The sequence below is a fragment of the Strix uralensis genome, chromosome 3, assembly GCF_047716275.1.
Source record: "Strix uralensis isolate ZFMK-TIS-50842 chromosome 3, bStrUra1, whole genome shotgun sequence".
Classification (NCBI taxonomy): Eukaryota; Metazoa; Chordata; class Aves; order Strigiformes; family Strigidae; genus Strix; species Strix uralensis.
In genome coordinates this window covers 42,246,795-42,270,060 of record NC_133974.1, presented here as the reverse complement: position 1 = coordinate 42,270,060, position 23,266 = coordinate 42,246,795, and the positions used below count along the sequence as shown (strand labels likewise).

Genomic DNA, 23,266 nt, shown 5'->3' with positions numbered 1-23,266 from the left:
ATTAGAGAGACATATTTTCTCCTTCCCAAAGGGGAATCCCTCTGCTCTGTCCTTCCCCATGCTCTGTGCACAGCATCCCAGGGTGAAGGACAGAGAATGGTATCCATGGATTGAAGGGAGAGGTTGAACAGTAACTGTGAAGTGCTGGGAAATTTTTCCATGTTTATACCATGCCTCAATCCGAGGCACGTACAGGTTGGAAAAGAAAATAGGAAAGTTGGAAAGAAAATGCAAGAAAACAATTGAAAATTCTCAAATATGTTTCAAAGCCCATTGGATGCTATTTGTACATTGTATGGGAGGGTGTGAGATGGTTTCTATGGCATGTAGTCTCAGCCATCACTGTGATTCAGTTGTGCCTTTGCCACTTAGGACTGGTGTGCAGTCCTTGGGAACTAGGGCTGGTAAAGCCCTATCCCCCACCTTCCATCACCAGGCAGCATGTGTGCTGTACGCAGCACCAGTGTGGGTACAAGCTGAAGGAAAACTTCATTATATTTGACAGTGCCTTTTTAGCTGAAGTACTGCCACGATTGGCATGACAGCAGTGAATCCCAAAATTGGTTGATTGCCGAGAGAGACTTTAAACTGTGAAGACAGCCATGAGGGATAAAAAGAATTAAATGCTTAATTAATGGGTTTATGCTTCCTGTTTCTTGGAGCATGACTATTTTTCCACTCTTCTGTTTTGGTTACTTTAAGGTGCCATATGTTCCACTTGAAGCTGTATAGAAATTTGGTAAAGAAATCTGCACATCAGAGTTAAGAGGGTTCTGAATCAGGTGATCTGCTAGTTGAATATTGGACCTTTTTAATAGGAGAATGTTTTGGGTTACTAACATAAAGAGGTTATTTGGCCAATATTCTGTATGCTAATGACAGCACCTATGAACAGTGCAATTACTCTTGCTCCTAAGGGACTAAAATGAACCTGTTGCCTTAGCTTCAGCTTCTCGTGGCAGAAGTTCTCTCCTGTTTTCATGGATTCCTGATAACATTTTTCATTAGAATTCTAGTTACGAATGTCAACATTTCTTTGGTGTCTCCTTCTGTTAGTTCCTTGCTTCCCACATGCTGTTTTATGTGAAGGTCTTTTTGAGTTGTTTAAAGGAGTAAAATCTTTCATGGCAATGGAGATGCTAATGTGCATGACAGTTCTTATCCACCCAAAAATGGCAGCAATTGACTTGTAGTTTTTCATATAAACTGATTTTTCACTCAGAAAAATTTTCACTTAGAGAAGGTAGCTATTAATTACTTATCTATCCATGTTTCAATATGCCACCATCTCGTTAAATAGCTCCCTTGTCTATTTCTTTCTGAAACTATAAAGCACTCTTTTCTGCAGAACAAGCTCGATGACATCTTGACACTTGCCTAATGTTTTCAAATCCTGGTGGGTTTGAGTGAGTTATTGGATTTATTTGAACTTCAGATTCAGGGCTTGTAAATATGCACAGATGAAAGCTAAAAAGGTTGACAAAAATGCACTTGCAGTTGCAAGTGCTAGGTTTGGCATAGTTATCTTTGGCAACATGAGCCTCATCAAGTCCAGGAACTTGAGTGATCATAAATCTGTTGTGATACCAATAGTTGTCTCGTATTACGATAGTTAGTACTACCTCCAGTATTGTTAGATTGGACCCTGGGGAAATGCAAAGGAAAGTGCAAGTCTCACCCGCAGTGTTTTGGTACTAAGCAAGCCAAGCACTTGGAGAAGATCCTTATCTTTACTTTGCAGATGGAAGGTGAGGTGAATGTATGAGACCAAGTTGCTGAAGAGGTCTGATGCAAGTGTTAATTGGTGGGGTTTCGTCTTCCAAATGTTAGTCCAGAGCCTTAATGCAGAATGGCCCTGCTTTCGCAGATCAGTACACAGCTTTTCTCTTTCTAAACAGCAGTGCTGCTACCCGTGGGAGACCTGGAAAGATGGCTCCACCCAAGCAGTGAAGCTTTCAATTATGGCAGTGCTAAGGATGATTTCAAGAGCTGATTTCTGTTATTTTGAAGGTCCAAGGTTTTGGAAGGTCTGTGAAACCCTCAACCATGGTTTTACTTTAATGAAAGGATTTGTGTAGTGACATTAGAGCTATGTGCATGTAGCCATTAAGCAAGGAGAGCAAGTAGGTGGCACCTCTTTTGCTACTACTTCTGCCACTTCCCTTTCTGTGTATAATGCTTTAGTTTAGTGCTCCTGCCATACCACCACCTCTCCTGGTGAGCACAGATGTTTGTTAACTGGCTCTGTGCAGGGGATGATTGGGTCTGTAGGTGTTTAGTTTATAATTTTCACCTACTCATCTTGTTTTCTATTAATAACTTTGTGTTTTAATCCTATAAATATATTGTGTCGTGCATCTGTCTATTTAGGGAGCTAATCCTGTTGTGGTAGGCATCTATTTCAGGAGCAGCCTAGACAAAGCACAGCATATTCGAGTGCTAGCCTCTGTTATTGTCCGTAGTGGGTTATGTTGCTGGTATTAGTGTAATGCAGGAGTTCAAAAAGGAAAGATGTTATTTGCAGCATCAACTCATTAAAAACATTCTGTACAGATTTTTCCAAAAGAATAAGCAAACCAAGCACAGTGGGCCCTGTGCCAGGGTATGTAATAGCCTTGCACAGCATCAGCTGAAGCTCCAAGTTGAATAAAAGGCAGCTTTTCATGTGTTTGTTGAGTATTCCTTTAAAAAAAAAAAAAAAAGGTTTGTGTACAAAAGTAGCAAATTAATTCAGTTCTATCAGAAAGTAGGTCAGTGACTGACCTCTCAATAGCATGAGGCAGCAGTTTCTAGCAGAAGTGACAGCTCAGCAGCATGAACCCTCTGTGTCTCCAGGAAACTTGTTTTGACAAATGTAAACACATTATATCCTGTATTCCTCTTACTTATTTATTTTTTTGCTGCTGCATTAGAAACCACAAACTGTCACTCTCCATCCCCTTTCTTCACCCTTTCTGGTCCCCAAAGGGAAATGCCTTGTAACGTAGCTAATAATTTTTGCAAGGCTGCATAGTGAGTAAGGCATTCCAGCAGGGTTGGGGTTTTTTTTGACAGCCGAAGTTGAGCGCTGTGAACCAGACTTGACTAAAATCCAAACCAAAGTCCTTCCAATGGTGAGGGAAGTCTTTGGGAAGACAGGAACTGAATTAATTCAGGATTCTTGTGTCCTGGTCTTGCTTTGCTTTGTGTTGAATGAAATTTTTGCATATACCCATGTGCTTCTTCAACATTTGTATTGCCAACGTTGGCATCCACATTGCTGAATGGACAGCACTTTGAACACATCCTCACTGCGGCCCAGCAACTCCTGAAACTGGGATGCTTTTGTCATTTTAGGGGAAGTACCAAAGAGTTGATGAAGGGGATGGTGGCTCCTTGAACACCGCATAAAGAAATACTGCCTCAGAGGACATGGGGAGTATGTTCATCTCTTCATTGAGTTGTCTTTATCAGCAGGTGTAAAAGATGGATCATACACTACTAGTTAACTACTTTGACTGGTGCCTTTCCTGCAGTGATTTCTCCTGTGGAAATCACTGTGGATCAAGAGGTCAAGGAAGGTTTCCAGCTCCAGTGCTGTAGGTGAGACCAATCTCAGAAAAACTCTCAAGCTGGTTCTTTCTCCTGACTTGTAACCGGGTTGCACACACAAGGTAATGCCACATGGAGTAGATAGGAGAATTTCAGAATGTACTAGCCAACATGGTCCAATTTAAACACTTTTGCTAAAGATCTCATAAAACTGGACATGATTTTCTTCATTACCTAGGTGCCTTTCTGGCCTGAGGTGGCTCAAAAACATCCAGAGAATCCTATGGTCATTTATACAAATGCTGTACAAAGAGTGTTTTTTGCCATGTGATAGATAAACTTCTAGACCCCTTCAGCTGCGTGTTGCCGTTTAACTGAATTTTTAAGTTCATTTGTTTAGAAGCATTGCACTACAGTAAAAGTTGGATGACATTGTCCCAGCCAGAAGTAGAGATATGTTTTGGGAGGATGGAAAGATATTTGTTAGAAACAAAATCCTTCTAGATTTGGTAAAGGTTTGATCTGAGTAGACACAAATCAAGCAAGAAATGAGATGGGTTTATTTAACAAAACTGACTATGAGAAGTTGGGGAAGAAGAAAGTCTTCAGTGAATTACATGCTCCTGTGCTAATGCTATTGGTAATGCTGACATTGATCATTGTGCACCATAGATCATTAGATGTGATGCTAAGAAAGTAATGAATAATACATTAGTGTATATAGTTAGAAAAAATAGTAAAGCAAAGGAGAGGGATGCCCACGTGCATGTGTGTGAGTCCGCTCGTGTGCAGGGGGGCAGGCAGTTCCCAGCCTGCCTCCTGATGAGAGATCCTTGTGCTTCCTTTTTGATGGAGTGGCAAAGGGGGAATATGGATGCTGGCTTTAAAGTGATTAAACCTTTCGTAGGGCCACCAAGTTTCTTTTCCTTGAAAGGGCTGGAAGCACAAGGTGTACTCCAGAGAGGCACAGACAAAAATCTGATGCTTTCTCCCACTGTTTCATGCTTCCAGAGTTATTGCTGCCCATTGCTCCCTCTCCTGCACCGAGGAGGGAGAGTCAGAAAGGGATTGACTTACTTAGGGCCTGGGCTTTGCTGTGTAAAGCTGGTGCAGGCTGAGATCCTTTCAATTCGAGGCAATTTGAGCATCTCAGTCCCTTCTTAAGGTTTAAGAACTGGAACCATTTTTGAAGCACCCTCACTCCCCCTCCAAGTGGAACGCTGCAAGGTTTCTCCCCACCCCCAAATACTCACAGGAGGTCCTGCCAGACTGTCCAGATAAGCTGCTTCCCTCTTTGCTGGTGGGTGGCAGACCTCAGTGAATAGATATGATGTGGTGACCTTTGCAGTGACGTGAAGATGGGTGTAGAGCAGAGACAGGAAAATTGCCCACAGTATAGTTAGTCACTGGTGCCACTTGCCTTGGTAGAGGAGAGGCCCTCTTAAACCCCACCCAGCAGCTCTAAAGTGTTTGGGATAGCATCCTGTCCTCACTGGTTGGAAGAGTGGTACCCAAGGAATAAGAAAGCTGCAGCCCTCCTTTTTTTTTAATTTCTAGCCAGGGGAGTTTCCTTCACATAGTCTGCATCCCATGCAGGCAGTGACTACCCAGTGCATATTCAGTATATATATTCAATATCTATATGTTTACCCCTTTGGTTGCATGCATGCATCATCAAGAGAGCAGGACAGCTTCATATATTCCCTTTTGCTTTCGAAGGCTTGATGAGGGCTTGCTGGGGCCAATGTCATCTTTATGGCTTTCTTCTAATGCCCTGCAAATAACAGTGAGAAGGAGAACAGCTGCGTGATCAGCCAGGACTCTGCCATCCTCCCATGATGAAACCTGAAGGGCAGAACAGAGAGTGTGGTGCAGGGAGGCCACAGGAGATGCTTCATCTGCATTTCCCCAATGTTGAACCTTCCTGCACTGGCCCTGCATTGGTTAGAGCAGGCACAAACAAGCTCATGCAAGGCACTTGGCAGGAAAGGCCTTTCTGCTTGTGGGTGGTTTCTTCACACTAACAAGTTGGATCCATCAGGAAAAAACTTGTCATAAGTAAATAGATACTTTTTCTCAAAAAAACCCACGCCAAAACAACAGAAAACCCCAACTTCCACTTTTTTCCTAATAGTATTCTTCACTTGGTTAGTGGGGATATCTTGGGCTTTTCCTATCCCAAAGTAAGAACTTGGGGAGTTTAAGTTCCTTGTCTTTACTTCTAGACAGTAAAGAAGTAAAAATGCACAGGAATTTGGGCAATTGAGATAACTTACAGTAAAACTTAAGATTTTATTAGTTTTCCTCCAAGGTGGAGGAAAATTAGTGTTACCTTCTGGATAGTTAGACAGCTGAAGTTTTTGACTTAATAGTTGAATCATCTTTATTTCAACCTCATTGACTCTTGGACTGAATCCAGTGAAATAATGCATTTCATGTGATGCACTGAAAATATTTATACATTTTTGTTACTTTGGGGGAGGGAGGTAGGAGTTGCCACTTGAGTGCTTTTCTAAATGTACAGCAGTCTGAGCTAATTAAGCATGGATGATATCATTCCAGTCAGCAGCACAAGATAATGTCCATCCTGACTGTAATGACGTAAACGTCCTTTGCTTTCATTAGATCTATCAGAGGGTAGTATGTGTCATTTGTCAGAGTAACATCTCAGATGATGAAGAAATTCTGTACAGGGTGTGTGAGATGTGAGCAAGTGAAGAGTCTGTATGAAATTTCATCCCCCCTTAATGTTTTGCAGGAGCTCTTTTTGTTTGATGTTATGTGTTTTGAGTTTTGTAGAGAAATTACATGGATCATTCCTGTACCAATGCAGGCATGGGGCAAGTGGATTGGTTCTGCAATGGTAGAACGAACCTTTGGTACCTAGGAACCACTCCAAGCATCTCTTTTCTGTACAAATGTTAGGGGGGAAAAAAAAGAACATTAATTCCTTGTATTGCCAAGTTAATTCCTGAATGAATTTCCTCTGCATTCTTGCACGGTGTGTGCTCTGAGAGGTGGTGGAGCTTAGGGAGAGGTATTGAGGCACTGAGGTCCAGGTCACTGGTACACAACATAACACGTTGGCTTTCAAATGCTCCTCATGAAGCCCATTTGGCAGGCACTGAGAGTGCTTATTTTGCAGTACTGTGCTTTGCTACCCTGGACTATTGTTAGCATTTCCATTTCTGCCTGGGGTTGGGCCCAGCCTGACCTTTCTCTCCTGCATTGGCAGTCATCCTGTCCTGACCATCAACAATGCTGGAGGTAATACCAACCGACCGCTTGGTTTGGTTGCTGGATGACACTCCCTAGCTTACATAGGTGTCTCTGCAGAAGTGCAGAGGAACTTAAACCTCAGAAGACAAGAAAAGCAAAGATAACTTGAAGTTGTTGACACCTTGACCAAATGGATGCCTTAGTTATCTTCTGCTGGTTTGGTTCTCTCCATCCTTGGCCTTATTTCTTTACCTCAGTTTAGGCTAGTGCGGGGCTAACGTTTTAAGTTGGCATTGCCACCAAAACACTGCTCATTTTGGCTGAGACCACCTTTGTGTCCATTACTTATTCCAGGGTGTAAACTAAAGACATTATTTATCCTACCCTGAGGAAGAAGAGGAGGAGTTAAAATTAAGAGCTGCCACTCATGGGCACGAGTGCTGACTAATGCTTACTATCTTGAGTACACAGAAATCAATTTGGACCTTGTCTTATGAATGCCATGGCTTTTTTTTTTTTCCCATATAGAGCTATATAGAAGAATTGAGAAATAAATGCGTTTGCTTAAGATAACATTGTGTGACAGCTGAGAACAATTAAAACTCTTACTTGCAGCTATATTTTTTTTTTCCTTCCTTTCTACAGTAGGAGGGTGATGTCTGCAGCTCTGAGAAGTTGATACAGGGTATTTGTCACTGGTCTGATCTTATCTAGAACAAGTATCATGCAAGGTTATTTATTTTACAGCCTTTTCTCCTAGTTTTGCACAACACACAGATCTTGGTAGATGGGAAAGGATTTTTTTTTTTCTTACTAGAGTCTTTTTGGCAATAAACACATGCCTAACTGTAAGAGAAAAAACTTTCACAACCGAGCTTGTTTTGTGAAGCCCAAACATTTGTGAAGCTTACATACCCTCAAACTTTGCATAATGTGCCCATCCCTGGTCTCAAACATGAGGTGGCAGAAGAGGGAAGTGTTACTTTTTTTAACCAACAACTTATGACTGTGTCAACACATGACAATTTGTCAAAGCTTGCTGTAGCGGTGCTGTAAATTAATTTTTAGCATCAGTTGTGAGTGGTAAACACTTTGTGCGGTGTGAACAGCTCTTAGTACAGTGTGAGTTGTCAGCAGCTTGTGAGCTACCCTAAAAGAAAAAAAAAAGCAAAGGAGGGAAGGATAAAAGCTCATATACTAGTTCAAAATGGATCTGAGTCTGCAAAAATTCGACATGTGGTGGTATTTTTTTTCTCCTTTGTACCAGTCAGCTCAACCTTGAAAATTTGTTTCTTCCATTAATGATAATCACCTGCACAGTTGGGAAATCACAGTTCTCCATCCCGTGCACCAAGTAGTGCCTGATGGCAAACAGGTTTGTCAGGTTCATGGCTAGATGAAGTAGAGCCCTCTCTTTACTCTTGGGTTTTGCCTTCGCTTGCCTGCTTTATAAGCAGAACGTGTCCTGTGAATGTGACCATACTCATTTGTTGAGAAGTCTTGCATAAGTGACATAAAATGCCTGGAAAAAAAAATAAGATGGCAGCCCAAGAGAAATGATGGGGACTGAGTGCACTCTCTTCCTCACTTGTCCCCTTGCTGTTTCTCCTTGCCTATCCCAGCTGCTGCGGTGAAACTGGCAGTGATGGTTCATATAATAGGAGATGACATGATGGAAGAAAATTATTTGGTACGAAAAGCCAGGGAATATGTATTGTAGAAAACAACTTTTCAGATACAAACCTATTTTAACCTGTCACTTCAGCAGAACAGGCAGTAATAACCTCCCAACCTAACAATGACTGTTAAGTTGAACATTAATTCGCTCAGTCGTTGAATTGCTAACATGTCTACAACTTACAAGTGAACACCCACTCAAGAGAGAAAAAAGAAGTTGGTGCCTGGAATTCCTGGCCTTGCTGAAATCACCTACATTTTTTGGCGCTAGTGCCAGTATTTCATCTTGCGTTTCCTGCAAATGTTTTAAGTAGAACTAGATGAGAAAAACAGCTGTGCACGTTTGTTCGCTGCTTTGATATGCTCAGCATGGGGCTTTTTTTCTCAAGCACAGTCACTCTCAGCTTCAGCACCCTAGATAGGCTTTATCTGCACCTTGGAGCTTGTTCCTGTAAGAGGGCAGCATACATGAAGCTTGGCGTGAGAACTTTATTGAGTCCTACTAAAGCTAGTTTTAACCTGGTTATGGTTTTAAAAAGAAAGATTACTTTATTTGCGTATTTGCTCACAAAGAATTACTGGTTTTATTTCCTTTCCTAGATATAACTGTAGGTGCTGCTTGTATGAAAGAGCTGAGCCACACCATCCAGTAAACAGTCTAGAGCAGCAGTCAGCTTGCTTGGAAATCGCTTCCTGGACTGTGTTGTACGTAAGTATTTTTGCAAAAGCAGCATCAGATGGTTTCTTCAGTTTTGGAGCATTTTTCAGATGTTTTGTTTGTTCCTTATAATTTAATGGTTTTAACTTCTAGTAGACATTAGCAATGCATGTGGAAACACGAGCACTCCCATGTCTGATGCATAGAGCTAAAGCCTTTTAAAGCCTTTTTGCTTGACTTGCTCTAAAGCTCCCCAGCACAGTACCTGAACACTTCAGAGAACAGACAGCTACATATAAGCCTAGGAGGAAATTTGGCAAAATATGTATTGATCTATATTGTCATTCACTCTGTGGCATGCATGTTTTTTGAGTGTTCATTCTTGCCTGCATTTTTGCACTTCAGCATTTTAGCTATGCTGGTATAGCCCTGCTAGGGCTTTGTGGAGATTTTCATAAACTCTGATCTGTCTAACTCAATTTGAAACAGCCCATGAATAGCTGCCCTGACTGATCCAAAAAGAGCACTGGTTTGTCTCTTTGGACATGCTGTGGGTGTGACTAGGGAACCTCAGTAGGCCATGAACAGCAGTGAATTTGGTCAGCTGCCTCTGTCTCTATGATGAGTGTGTTGATGAAAAAGACCCCATTTCAGGTTACAAGCTAATTGCATTGAGTATGGCATTGAGAACATGTTTGTGCTTAAAATGAATAACATCATCCTAGAAAACTTCAAGATGTACACCAAGAAAACCTTATCATGCCATTTATACAGTTCCTTTTGAAAGCATAATCCATTTGGGGATGTTTGTGACCTGAAATTTTATAACTTTTATTTCTTTTTATATTGCCTTCATTTTTCTGCTGCTGCTGATGCAGGTTATGAGAAGTATGATATGAGAAGTATTTATGACTTAAGTGCATTTCCCTTGAAATGGCCTCTGATATTATGGTCGCTTCAGAGAGCAAGGGTGGGAGAGTTAGTGACTTAGGGCTCAAATCACTTAGTTAAGCATATTATACAGGCTGTTCACAGTCCTCAGCACCTTGCAAAATATTCCCTAGAAGTTACATTTGCTGTACATAAACTTGATTTAAAAAATAGCTATATGTTAATCCCATCACTGAGTCCTTCAAACCCAATGGTAAAGCAATTGAGTCAATCTATTGGAATAGATTTCTTGTTTGTGGATCTTTGTTCTGTGCAGTGACACCTCTGGGTCACTCTCCAGGTGAGGTTGTGCTGGACAAAAATCCTTGGCTCAGCAGTGCCAGCAGTTATCTGCCAGATGCCCTGACTGACATTTGATCCTTGCTCTGCGTCTGCCGGACTCATGGGGTGCTCAGCCCAGTTCTGCATGGGTGCATCTGAATGAGATGAAAAAAGGACCCGGTTGCTGTCAGTAATGGGACACATCAGCTATGGCACATGGGCAGAGAACATGTGAGGGAATTGCTTGGGAGAAATTAGGACTTAGAAAAGTCTTAAGTTCTAAAAAAGTTTTCTAATTAGAAATTTAGAACAAGACAAAACATTTGTTTTCAGCATCCTGCTTGTAAATGATCTATCTGCTTCTGGAACTTACATCCTGACCCAAGCCGCCATTACTTTCATAGAATTATAGAATAATTTAGGTTGGCAAAGACCTTTAAGACCACTGAGTCCAACCGTTAACCTAACACTGCCAAGTCCACCACTAAACCATGTCCCTAAGTGCCACATCTACACATCTTTTTAATACCTCCAGGGATGATGACTCAACCACTTCCTTGGGCAGCCTCTTCCAATGCTTGACAACCCTTTCAGTGAAGAAATTTTTGCTGACAGCCAATCTAAACTTGCCCTGGCCCAACTCAAGGCCATTTCCTCTTGTCCTATTGCTTGTTACTTGGGAGAAGAGACTGATGCCCACCTCGCTACAACCTCCTTTCAGACAGTTGTAGAGTGATAAGGTCTCCCCTGAGCCTCCTTTTCTTCAGGCTAAACAACCCCAGTTCCCTCAGCCACTCCTCATAAGACTTGTGCTCTAGACCCTTCACCAGCTTCGTTGTTCTTCTCTGGACACGCTCCAGAACCTCAATGTCTTTCTTGTAGTGAGGCCCAAAACTGAACACAGTATTCAAGGTGCGGCCTCACCAGTGCTGAGTACAGGGGGACAATCACATCCCTAGTCCCGCTGACCACACTTTCAGCACAAGAGGCAGGAACCTGGTTCATCCAGGGGTGACAAGCGCTTCTGGTCCTTTCTCATAGGCTTCTGCAGCACTTGCCAGCAGGAAGCCCTGCTGCCACCCGGCCCCAGGCTGGCAGTTGCCCATAAGCCTTGCAGCTGTTTCAAGGGGAACTATTGCTGTTAGTGCTGGATTTTCATCCAGTTTATGTCATGGTGTTTGAATCACTGTGGCACCAGGAGCTGGAGCTGTGTGTTTGTTTAATTTACCCTGAGGTAGTTGCTATTCATTTGTTAAAGTGTGTTTGGACCTGGTGTCCTGGGGCGTACACTACTGAGACAATCTCAGTTACATCAGTTCCTCGAAGGATTCACTATTCCATCATGGCTTTCTGCCTCATATCCTTCCAATTTAACTGTATTAGTCTCTTTAATGGTGCCAGAAGGCCACATTTTGGCTCTCTGTGAAGCCTCAAACAGTAGATGCATGCTTTTAAATAGTTAAATAAATGTTAGTTATGATTCACAAATAGTTTTTCTCCAACTATTAAGTAATATCAAACTGAATTTTTCAGTCAGTAATTGTTTTTCCAGCTGCCAAGTGGGCCCAGGTATTCAGTACTTTTAGAGGGCTATTTTTACAGCTGCTTGACTGCTTTAAGTGTAAAAGTCCTGTTATTTTGTAGGGCTTGACAACCTTGGATGCACAGGGGGCACAAGTTACTGAAGGCCTGTGGTGGAAGTGGAATGATGACAATCTTCTGATGCACCTTGGTTAGCTGTGGATAGTTTGGGCTGCATCCAGATAAGCTGAAAATAGCATATTGGGCACTTCTGAAAGTTTGTGGTTTTGCAGCATTTTCTCACAGGAGTCTGAAGTCTTTTTCTTTCTCACTGTGTTAGTTATTACACAGGTGGAAATTAGCTATTTTTTCCCTCTCAAGGTCTTGAGACTTTCTGTAAAGGATTCAGCCAGTGTGAATTATTTAATGAAATAACAGTCTGACTTGTTGCATCTCCTTGCGAATAGTATAATACCACAAAATTTTGCCTTTCACTGGAAGATCTTAGGATGTTTTCAAATATCAATTAAACCACAGATCATGATGATAATGGAAGAGACACTGTTCTCACCCACCATGAAGTACCTTGGCTGTGAGCACATTGCTCACATTTGCCCAGTGATTCATTTGCCAAGTCAGTAAAGCATTCTAGGCAGTCTGATGTGGTGGCTTACTGGTAGCTGTTCTTCAGCTGATTGCTCATTTTGATGTGATGCATAGCAGTGTCAGAACATTTACTTTGGAACTTACCTTTTTTGTGCATCTCCTTTCTCTGGTTTTCCCACCAGATCTGCTCTGCTGCCTCACAACACTGCTGTTTGCATAAGCAGTTGCTGTAATTGTTTGAAGCTGTGAATAAGATATCTCCTTCTAAATATCACTGATGTGTTACGATGAAGCCATAGTTGTGAGCGTAGGTTACACAAACAAAAGACACTTAACACTGAAAGCTGGAGAGAGGCTGAAGTTGGTAAGGGAGAAGACCAAATAGTGAAGGTTAAATTCTATTTAATGTTCAGTTGTGTTGGTTTTTTAAGCCAAAAGAAAAAAGAAGCAGAATAAAAAGCTTCCACAAAGCAGAAGTGTGAGTGAAATGAAACGTAGTGGCTAGACAAATGAAAAAAAAACCACATTCATTAAAAAAACGACCAAACTTAAATTTCAAAGCCCCGGTAGAAGAGGTGATCTGTCAGCCACCCAGCTTGGACTGGGCACCCAACTGGAACTCACGGTCTGGGTTCAGTTCCCTGCCTCAGTCACAGGTTTCCTGTGTGTTCTCAGGCAACCTCCTTCATCTGCCCCATGACTGACTTCCTCATTTGTGCAGCGGAGATCATCCTCCTCCTATCCATTGTGAGGGTGAAGCCTACTGATGCTGCCGAAAGATATGAATGTTGCGACGGGGAGAGCCACCCCGGGGACTGGAGCAAGAGGGATGCCCTTCCTTGCAGGGGATAATCACTCATACTGCTTGCATTTCAGTGTTAAAGAGTAGAGGAAATTATTTCCAGATCTAGAAAGGGCTGGTTTTTTTCTTTCCGAGTCTTTCAGGCCTGTTTCTTGTGGAATTTGGCTGCCCCGGTGCAGCAGCAGGCATTTGGAGTATTCCCTGTCTCTCACCTTTCTCCACTCAGTCTGTCTACTTATGTCTTTGAGTCATTCCTGTCTGCTTGACACACGCGACCCACGCAAACCCAACGGGATCAGAAATGCAGCTTCTGTCATCTCCCAAGTTATCTGGAGATCTCTTGACATTTAAATACAGTTGTGTGTAAGAAAGAGACCAACGAATGCTTGAGCCTGGTCAGAGAGTTACTAAAGATGATCCTAGCAGTTGAGGAAGGTGGTGTGAGGGAGCAAGCTGTCACTTTCACAGCCTCCTGGCAAGGTGTGTGCTAGCACAGCATTGTGGCATCTGCCAAGAGTGTCCAGATAGCCCATCACCACTGTTAGCCTTCAGCCACTCCGCTCCTCCACACAGACCCTGATAGACAAATATTCAGTTAAGAGGTTTTTATATGAATCTCACCCAGTGCCGATGCTACTTCTGAGTAAGGAATCAGAAATGACAAGTCACATGCATTTTGATGTGTCCTTTTATCTCCTGTGGGTTGGTAGTTAAATTTTTCTCACCCCTTACGGCAACTATTTTTCTCTGGGAAGAGTGTGTGGAGCCCCATACATTCTTTTTCTTCTCCAAACATTAGTAATGCTCTTCTCCAGCCACTGATGAGATCTTGAAAGTACAGACAGGTTCATATTCAGACCAGAGCCACATTTTGTTTTCTGTTTGATTCTGCTACAACAGTTCTTGCTGTTTCCTGTCCTCCCACCTTCTTACTGCCTTCCCTTTTTTTTGGTCTTACTTCCACAAACCTTCCTTTGACCTTACCCTCAACTTTCTCCAAGCTGCCAGGGTTAATTAGAGATTCTCCTATTTGGGGCCTGCGTAGTCCTTCCATCCCTGATGTATTTCAGTTCTTCTCCTCCCGTGGCCACAGAAACACTTCCCCAGCCTTGAGATCCATACTCATCTGGACCTCTTTCTGCCGCTCTTTATCTTGGCCCTTCCATGAGTATTTTCTTTACCATCATGACTCATGTCTGGTAGGATACAGAAGTGACACAAGGTGTGCTTTTTCCTCCCAGCTCCTCTTTTCTCTACTTGTTCCTTACTCTCACGTGACAGCCAGCCTTTGTCTTGGGCAGGTTGTCTTTTCTTGAGTAACTCTTTCATGAAGTTACTTTCCTGTTTATTTTTCCCCACCATTTCACTACGCCCAGTTTTTCCTCTCTCCTCATTCATGAAACAGTTTGGTTTGGTCTGGTTCTGGTTTTTCATTCGGACCCTGGTTGACAGCAGCACACAGCAGCCTAAATTTGGAGCCCATGTGCTGAATGAGGGTCAGACCAGAGGTCCACCAGCCCTGTCTCTGCCTGTGGTCAGAAGTGAACATCTGTGGAGAGCACATGAGAAGGCAGAAGGCAGGTGTGGGTTGTTCCAGGCACTGAGGGGATGTGCTGGAAGGGCTGTGATTTAGAGCCCTCCATAAGCCTTGGTGGACCCAGAAGCAGCCCCATTGATTTTGGTTGAGGTACTGTCATTTTGTATGAACAAAGAGCCCACTTCTGACTTGGAGAGACACAATGCATCTCCAGGTTGGCTGCTGTGTTGAATCCAAACCTCTAAGTACAAGGACTTCTAATTACAGGAAAAGTGATGCCTCATCTCTTCCAAGACTGGTTAGCTCAGAGTCCCCTGCCATGAGAAAACATGGGTGGTTTGAGACACAGTCCTGCTGACACTGGATGTCCCCTCTGTGCCTGCAATGCTTATCCCTTTTCCTAACTGGTAAAACTGGGAATTCAGTTTGCTTACAGTTCTAAAGGACTGATGCCTGAAAACATGGCAACCATTTAGTTGTCCACTGCTGTTTCAGCACCGTGCCCAAGCTACAAGTAATGAGTTATTGAGGTAATTTAGTTTTATACCGAAGAAGTGATTTTCCTCCTGCAAATCAGGAAGGCTATTTAACGCAGCGTAATTGACTTTAGCTGTAAGATTCAATATACTTATCTAGGATTACAGTGCAATAAAATCTAATTGCACCCAGAGCAACCGGAATTGTAGAAACACCCAAGGACTGTTTTCTGCCTTTCCTGTGGACAAACTGAGTTGAATGTCCTCTGATCCTTACAGTTTGGGTTATGCTACTGTTTGACCTGCGCCTTGGCAGGAGCAGCTTGAGGTTCCACCATTTGGCACGGGGAGGTGAAGCCAAGCAGCTGAAATGATGGGTAGCCTTCTTCAGTCAGTTTTACGTGAGTGACTCTCATTTCAGCATGCCCTGCCGGTGTTGGGCTGGGGAACGGGAAGTAAGCTGTGTCTGGTTTCATTATGATGTTGATGATAATAGGATCCACAAGGTATATGAGATTAAAAGCCCGATAACATTGCAGGCCAAATCATGCACAGAGAACAAAACCTGAAATTAGTTCAGTGCCTAAACATCCCTTTGTCTTGCCTCACCCAGTGCAGTACGGGAAAACAAATATTTATTCAGAATTTCCTCTCACTGTTTACCAAGTAGGAAGCTGTATTAAGCCAGTTTCTACATAGAAACATTCACTGGCCATCACGCAGTGGCTTTTATAACTCTGTGCTATAACTGTGGAGAGCCTTTTTGCTCAATTATTCATTAATGAGCTTTTCATCAGCCACTCTGAACAAATGGGAAAGCATTAGATTTAATTTTTCACTTGCAGAGCTCCAGAGAAAAGTACAGACTTTTTCAATGGGACAAGGATGCTGGCAGAGGTAATGAGTGATTTGGGATGATGGCGGAACAGAGCGTGTGGCAAGTGTCCTTGTTGCATGCATAGGCACCAACTTTGTTATTCTTTCTTTGTAGAGATATGTCCCAAACCACAGCCCTTGATCCAAACGTGAGCTTATGTCATTAGGAGTACTTACCTACCACCATGGTTATTTTCTGCATTACTTCTTCTGAGTATTAATTATGCTGTTGCAAGCAGGAAAGGAAAAATACACTTTCATACTGAACTAACTGATTTGGCTGGTTCTGATACACTGACTTCATAAGCAATAAAATACGTAACATTACTTGGTACGGCACGTGCTGTACTAATCATTCTCTATGAACTGCCTATTTTTCACATCATTTTCTACAAATGCCATGACTACAGAGAATAATAAAACAAGATAATCAAGGCAGAACAGGCGTGTTTTGTGGTATGAGTTAAAAACAAAACAAAAAAACCCTCCAAAAGCTGTGAGAATTGGAAAGAGAGGCTCTTTCACGTGGCAAAGTTAAGCTGTATTTACTGGGTGCAGAGAACATTTTTCTTACAGGAACAAGTGGTGACTGTGGATCATGCCAGACATCCCTGAAGCTGGCATAGCCACAGTTTAAGAGCAGAGAAGGGAGCTTGCTAAGAAAATAATTCTTTTTTCTGGTTATGGAGTTGGTTTTGATTCTGGCCTCATGTGTGCTGGTTCTTACTACCACTTTGGGTGATAGTTAACTGGGATGGTGACAGTACTGATATTAAACAGCTGTTTTCAGGTGGCATGAAGCTGAAGAAGAAATTTGTGTAGTGCCTAAGCTTTCTGTTTGAGTTGAGCTGTTAGGGAGAGCTAGACAGACAATTAAAATACAATCTTTGCTCGTTTAGTTAACTTTAATTATGAGGTGATGAACCCTGTTTTACTTTCGTTTTCCGTACCTTTATTTGTTTCACTGTGACATTCAAGAGTTGGTGCAAAATTAACTAAAAAGCAAATACAAGTGGCACTTCAAATTTTGCCCATTAGCTTGCATCAAAATACTCATGTATGTATGTTTGTACATGACCTGGTGTCATGTACAAAGGCAGCAGCAGACAGCAAATGATTTGTTGGTATTGGCAATGCTCTCATGAAGCCCAATATGATTCTTTCACTTGCTAGCTTGAGAATGCAAAGTGCTTTTAATTCCCATTCAATTTTTCTCTGCTTCCTCTGTCTTCATATTGCCACCCTTGTAATAAAACTTCAAAGACTTTATAGAGTCGCGGTTGAAAGCATGTGTTATCCTAGATCAGGCAGATAAAACCAGTGCTACCTAAGTGCAGTCTCTTCTCAAATCTGGCCAAAATAGTGTGTCTCCTCATATTTTGGGAGTGTGGCTGTCCATTTCTCTCTGAAATAGCTGAAGCAGGTAAAAGTGTTGTTCACAAAAATATGAGCTTCCCAAAAAAAGTTGCAAGGTTGATGATACTCATTGGATTGTGTGCTGAACAGAGCTAAAGCTATATGCTTCTGGACATTATTTCTAAATCACAGTTGAGATTACATCTTGTTTAGCATTGTCATAGGTTCGTTTCCGAAGTGTAGTTTTGCAGTGATTTCTTATTTCAAAAGAGCTGTGTAAATTGTTTGTGTGAAGATTTTTTTGTCATTGAAAAGCAAGACTTCCATTTAAATCCACTTCTGCCCCATTCAGAGGAGACAGAGTACAGTATTTTGCAGATAATTTCTAATTAATAGTTTTGCAGATAATTTCTAATTAATAGTTTCATGTCCAACTATCTACCATAGTTAGGGAGATAAAATCTAATGTCATCTTTAGCCAGTAAATAATTTTCTTTTCCCTTTTTATGCCATTTGTTTCATCATTTCTTCTCCTCCACAGCTTTGGATTTTGTCTGTCTTCTTGTTTTAAAATCTACCACTGTCTTTATTACTCTCAGTACTCAGTGTTCAGATGGGTCCTTCTCCTTCTCCAAAGTATATTGAGGTTCTCCTCCTATCTCCATGCCTTGTTCTTAAGAAATAATAGTATGCTGAGTAATCCATGTGTTACTGATATAAGCTGGGAGTTGTGCCTCCGGCAGCGCTGCTGATGTACTCCCAACTGCTGGTGGTTGCTCAGTCTGCGGCACCAGGCTGGACCTACTGCCAGGCAAAACACAAAAATCGGACATCATGTCAGCTCCACAGTACTGGTGGTTTCAGTCTACAGTCAAAGGCTAATATAGACATGGCCCTTAATTTCTCACCCATCCAGGGACATAATTCTAATAAGACCGTGTATCCACTGTTAAATGTTTCAGATACTGTCCCCTTAATCTATAAATTACTGGTCCATTTAGCAGGGCTTTCTGTTCAGTCCCAGCCCTGATACCAGAGTGGTACCCACACTGAGCCTGGTGCTCCTGCCCCAGTTGTCTCCTCTCCATTTTTATGCTAATGTAGTAGCTTAATCCTCTTTCTGATAAAGTCTCACACCTTTTTCTTTCTTTGGTTTCTGGGTTTGGTTTTTTTTTTCCCCTAATGATTTTGCTATTTCAGGGCAGATTCCCTGGCAGAAGGCCCACAGTACGGCTCTCTAGCATCACCCTTATCCTGGTAGTAGCAACCACCCTGTTTTGCGTCACCTTTTCTTCAGAAAACACCACTAGAGGCAGTTGCAGCCTCACTTGATCTTTCTGTTTAGAAGATGTGAAAATAATTAATGAATTGTTCTGGGGAGGTGTGACCTGAGGGATGCAGACGTGTGGGAGTGTTTGTTTGTTGAAAGCGTCAGGAGGGGAAATCACTCTGTTATCCGTACTGGTGTCGAAAGGTGGGAAATGACCGTGCTCTGAAGTTTCACTCAACCTTGTTTCTTCTCCTATCTCTCTCTTGATAGAAGATACTTCATTTTGGAAAAGCACAGGAAGAGGTGAGAAAAGCAGCTCTTAAATTCCCAGGATTTCCTCTGGGGAGAGATCCCACAGGGGAAGGAGGGAACTCTTCTAATAATCTTTGCAGCATTTAATTCCAAGAAAATGCAATAAAATCAGTGCTTCCACTGAGAGTTGGCAGAGTATTTTTTCCGTAACAAGACCTGATTTTGGTTTCTTTGTAGTATAGTCTGATTCAGACTGTACTGAGTTGACTAAGGAGAGCAAAATCTGGTTTTGACAGATGTTTCCCGTGATCTGGCAAACACAAACACTCCTGCGAGATAACAGGCAGCTTGTTTACATATGAAATCTATTTTTTTAAATAAATAAATAACCAACAAAAAGCATACAAACACAAAGCGACATTCGGATCAGTCATTCTGATCAAGGCAGTGTCAATTATTAGGCTGTAAAGGGAACTGATGACTCAACTTAGGCACAGCGCTGCGGCGGTCTCCGATTTTCGGTTTCATAATAGATTCTTTTCAGGAATGCTTTTCATTCATACCTGAAGTTTAAATGGGTCTCTGGGAGCGTGCATCATTTTGCGATTGGGATGCAAGAGACCGACGTCAGCATCCTCTGAACAGCTGTGTGGAATTTGAGAGGCATCCCTGTTCCTTGGTGGGATGCCCAGTGGGATAGGGATCCTCTGACCCATCACGTCGCACACCCGGACCATACCCGCATACCACCAGTGTTGTCAGTCACCATGTTAGATTTATAGATAAGTTCGCATCAATAAAATTGAGAAGCACTTTGATTCAGAAAGCAAAATGTTTTGATCAGATCCCATGCTTAGTAATTCCAGCGAGCACACTTGTTAAAATGAGTGAGTCAGAAATGGAAATGCAAAGCATTTCTCTCAACGGTGGCCGGAAATTAGCTCTGAAAACTGAAACAAAGCCCAGACCGCAGTTTTATCTATTCACTTAACAATTTTAGATCTGCGAAAATCCCTTTTGTCTTTGGGAGACATTTTGATTCCTCTCTTGTAGCGCTGGTGCGATCCTTAGGGTGGATGATTAACCGTGTCAGGACTGTCTGACGTGTCTTAATGTTTTGGTTTCAAAAAATCAGTTCCCTATAAGTGGCTTCATTGCCTGTGGTGCTGCCTGATTCTGTCACCGTGTGTGGTAGAACTTGGTAGAAGTATTAGGCAGGATGGGATGTTGCAATATTTGAGGTCATGTAATACTGAGGAAGAAATCCAAGGTAATTGAGTGGAGTCACTCAGCTGCTTATTACCCAATGCACAGGTTACATATGTATGTATATAGGGGTGTTGGAAGTGTGGGAGACGCAAAACAGTGAAAAAACGCTAAAATACACATTTCCTTAACACATGTTGCCCAGAACAAACACAGGACGAAGTGAAGATCCGGTGATTTGTGTTGCCATGGCACCAAGGAGGAATGCAAAGCAAGGTGGAGGCCGCGCGGTCCCGTTCTTCCACTTTTCTCAAGGAATATTTGACACAACTATACAGACTTATCTCCTGCTTTTCCGCTTTTCCCAAGGAATGTTTTGTACAACTCTGCAGACATTATCTCCCGTTCTTCCTCTTTTCCCACAACAACTGCGCGCACATTGCACCAAGGAATGTGCTGTGTCATTACTCAAGAAACAATGCCTTGACCACAGTCCCACCCACTCACACATACATGCTTAGATAAATACTACCCCAAGCTTGTATCTAACTTGGAGGGATGAGAATCCAGTACCAGACTGGAGGGACGGGTTGACGGGTTTGTGCTTCTCACCCCCCCCAGAAGGGATGCCTTTTGGTAAGATTTGTGCCCTTGGCTACACCAAGTGATTGCCCAGGAATTAAGTGTGTGATTGCAATTGTTTTTGTCTGTAGTGCTATATAGCCAACCTGCAGTTTGTGCATTTATCGTAGGCAATCTCAAAGAATCTGTAGATGTTGCATAAGAATAAACCATACTGTTTGTGAACCTGACTGGTTCTCTTGAATGCCGTCGGACCTACAGCACATGTGCTGTTCATGCCTCTGGTGTCAGGCCGATAGTCACGGCAATAATTGGCATACTTATTAAGAGATAAGTCCAGCTGCCTCTAGCCCCTCTAATCTCTGAGGACTGGCTAGAACGCAAGGGAATTCATCTCTTACCAAATTAATTCATCACCTTAAATGCAACAATGGCACACGGGGCTATCTGACTGCTCTGGCAGCACTCATTGGTTTGGGGCTGGGTGCTCCCCACCTTAGCATGGAGAGGCTGCGGTGGTGACAGCCCGTTGACTTCTAAGGACATAGCGCTCTGTCCATGGAGAGAGAGCAGAGGGGAGTCATGAGTGTTTTGATGTTAGTAGATGTGGTCTTGGTGGAAAAAAAAAGTAAAAATCATCATATTGGGTGATAGATAGCAGTGTTCTGGTCCTCATCCTGCAGGCAAGATGTTGCTACTTACTTCTCTACTGGCATCTGGGTACCTGCTGCTCATCCTTGAGAGTGAGTCTGGATGCTTGACTTATTGCATGGCCTTGGACAACATAAGGACTGCTCTCCTGGCAGCTGTTATGTGGTCTGAGGCCCACAAATGTAAATCATGGTGGAGGAGGACAAAGTAATATATATGTTTAAGGGACTTGCAACTCCCATGGCAAGGTTGGTGAAGTAGTGCTCGTTTCAAAGAGAAGACGGTCTGGGTGATTTTTCTTAATTACTGTTTACCTAAATAAATAAATAATGCATATTCATGGCTTTAACTAAAGTAAGTTATGTTGAAATGTTTACCTCACCCGAGGATAATTATTAAGGGTGGGGTGCGGGGTGCAGCAATTAATAATAAAACATTTAGATGAGATTGCAGAGCGTTCTGATTGGAATAGTAAACATTATGCCAGAAATAAAAGCAAATACATGGAGCTGTCTTGAATTTAAAAAAACCCCAGCTATGCTCTCCTAAGAAACACGCTGAACAGCAGCAGTTTGGGTGAAGGGTCTGTGGTCTTCGAGCTCTGTTTCTTCAGTGTAGTGTTAGATTTGTTGGTAGGTGCTGCCTCAATTCCAGTCCAGAAAAAAACGACACAAATATTGGCATCCACACAGATCAGTGTGACAGCAACAATACCCGTCAACACCACTTTGAGGTTGGTGTGCATTGATTCTTAAACCGAGCTACAGAGGGTGTTTCACCTGTTTATATCAGTAATAAACAAAACCTTTGTGTTGTGAACCTTCTCGACTCCCTTCTCCACTCCCTCCATTTCATACAGTCCTTTGAATGAAATTCTTTGCTCAGCTGAGAATTTGAAATTTGGACCCATCCTTTCATGTCTTTTGGCTATGGTTCCTTATCTGGTTAATCAGCTAAAAGAGAGCCAGTGATGTGTGCAAAGATTTCTGTGACAGCTGTATACCATTAGGCTGAACAATTAAAAAAAACCCCATAATTGTAGTTTAGCGCAGTAAATACTGATTGGTCTTTCTGTTTAACGTACGGTAGCAAGAGAACTGAGCCTCGGACAAGACAACTGCTGCTTAACCCCATGCAGGCAAAGCTTGCAGGGATGGTAGAGCTGGTCTGCCTCATAGCCTTAACCTGCCTCTAGTTCTTTAGGACTAGCAGAGAAGCGCATTCAAGCAGTGTGCTGTATCTGCCCTTTTGTACTGGGTTGGGGATGAAAAAGATAGGCAGAAAGTAGTTAGGAGCACCAAGGCAGCCTGCGGGAGCTGTAGCCTTGGAGCTCCTAGTGCAAACAGCTCTTCTTGCTCACCAAAGTGTCTCCCAGGCAGTCTTGGAGCAGCAGGCTGCTGTCCTCTCCAGACTGTCCTGCTGGCCGTTCTCTAACTCAGGCATCTTTTGGGGATGAAGGCTTCCAGATCTCCTCCTGTAGACCAAATTGGTCCCTTCTAAGGCAGCATCAGAAGTGCTGGGGTCACTCGTCGGCACCTAGCACACCTGGTGTGCTGCTGGCACATGTCCCCTGGATACCCTCTCATCTAGAAATCGAAAAGCGGCTTATCTTTGACTGGAAGTGCGGTCTGACTATTAGATGCTGTGGAGTCTTTGCTCACATCTGTCACTAGTGGAAGTCCCTGACTGTGCTCTGAAACAGAGCAAGATGTCAAGGAATGAGCGCTGGCAGATGGGCTGCCTTGTTCCCAGCACAAGGTGGTAGGAATGCCTGGTTGACTTGAGTCCTTGCAAGGTAGCTCCACAGCTGCTTCTGGCTGATGAATTTCCTTGA

General features: G+C 42.7%; 1 protein-coding gene across 5 annotated transcripts in view; it reads left to right on the top strand.

Moving 5' to 3' along the window:
• BACH2 (BTB domain and CNC homolog 2) overlaps positions 1–23,266 on the top strand; it is a 193,751-nt gene that overhangs the window by 77,531 nt on the left and 92,954 nt on the right. For 4 of the 5 annotated variants that reach the window (XM_074862081.1, XM_074862084.1, XM_074862082.1 and 1 more), the window contains one exon: positions 9,028–9,136. The gene's annotated coding sequence lies outside the window, so the exon portion shown is untranslated. The remainder of the gene's footprint in view (positions 1–9,027; positions 9,137–23,266) is intronic. The other variant, XM_074862085.1, reaches the window with a different exon arrangement.